Source organism: Procambarus clarkii, chromosome 87 (assembly GCF_040958095.1).
Source record: "Procambarus clarkii isolate CNS0578487 chromosome 87, FALCON_Pclarkii_2.0, whole genome shotgun sequence".
NCBI classification, from domain to species: Eukaryota; Metazoa; Arthropoda; class Malacostraca; order Decapoda; family Cambaridae; genus Procambarus; species Procambarus clarkii.
Window position 1 is genome coordinate 5668476 of NC_091236.1, and position 1387 is coordinate 5669862.

Here is a 1387-nt window from a genome sequence, read left to right on the forward strand (position 1 = left end):
GAGTTCACACGACGTCCATCTACCGGCCTCCTTCTTGTAGGTTTTCCAGTCTTGAGCACACAGAGCGCTTTACTTTAGGAGGTCAGATCCTACTCCCAGCCTGGTGCAACATACCGGGAAGAGACGGAAGGCCTCCTAAGCAAAGAGCGACCATCTGAGACTAAGCCTTGTGTACCATGATCTACGGGATCAAGGTGCGATTCAGAAGGAACAGCACCCTTACCTGGTCAGCACTCGTGAACCTGATCTCTACAAAAAACCCTGTTGCACCACTGGACATCGTCGTCGTCGATGATGGAGGACTCCAACTGCTGTTCAGCAGTGCCACAGCCGTACATGGTCTGTTGGACCCCACCATGTTCACTGCTTTTGAGGAGGCGCACCTGTTCCTCACACCCACCACGTCACTACCTCGCAGCCAGGACAGTGTTTGTTCGGAGAGTGAGCTCCCTACTCTCCGAAAAAGCTGCCATCGACGTCGTCACTAGCCTTAACGAGTAGAACCCTTCCATAACTGCTGTCACTGTCAAGTTCTTTCCTGTACATGACAGCCACCAATCAAAAAGATGTCCGACGCCACGCATGTCAACACGACTCGCCGTCCACAAAGAACTTTCAAAGTACAAACCGCCAACTTCCCAGAGGTTCCGGGTGGTGCCGGAGAAACTATGCAGCCTGAAATCCAATGGGGAGCCTAGCTCCCAGTCCGCCAACCAATCATCGACCCAGCCGCCACAACCACAACCTCTCTCTAGCCAATCATCGAGCCAGCCTTCACCACACCAGTTGTTAGCCCCAACACCGTTCATAGTACCGTCTTTGCACTTACACGTCTGACTGAAATAAGGGCAGGCACGAACTACAAGGAATTCATCCGAATTCTTAACAAACTCTATGTCGCAAATGGCCTCCCAAAATTCACTGTTCCAGAGGACCTCCTCACGTTTTCAACGTCTGCTCTGCTACTACTACCTCCTCGGCTTCTTACATCATCGTCTCTCCCTACTGTACTCGCTGATCTCCTGTCCCCTGCCGACCACCCTCATCAACCTGCACTGGCCACGCTGTCTCCTGAATCCACCACTCCTACACCTCAGCATGACATCTCAATTAATTCAATGCAAACTTCTCCAGTAGCTTATTATTCGTCACCTGACCTCCATATATCATCTTCTGATGATTCTGCTGCCTCTGTTTACTGTTGAAGTTCATTCATCTGAGACATAAAACCTTGAATCTCCTATTATGCAAGACCTGTCTCTGCATCGAGACAAAACCGCTTATGGATCTCCCGAATTTAGGAAATTTACCAGCAAAATCTACAATATATATATATATATATATATATATATATATATATATATATATAGGGGGGTACCACCACTGG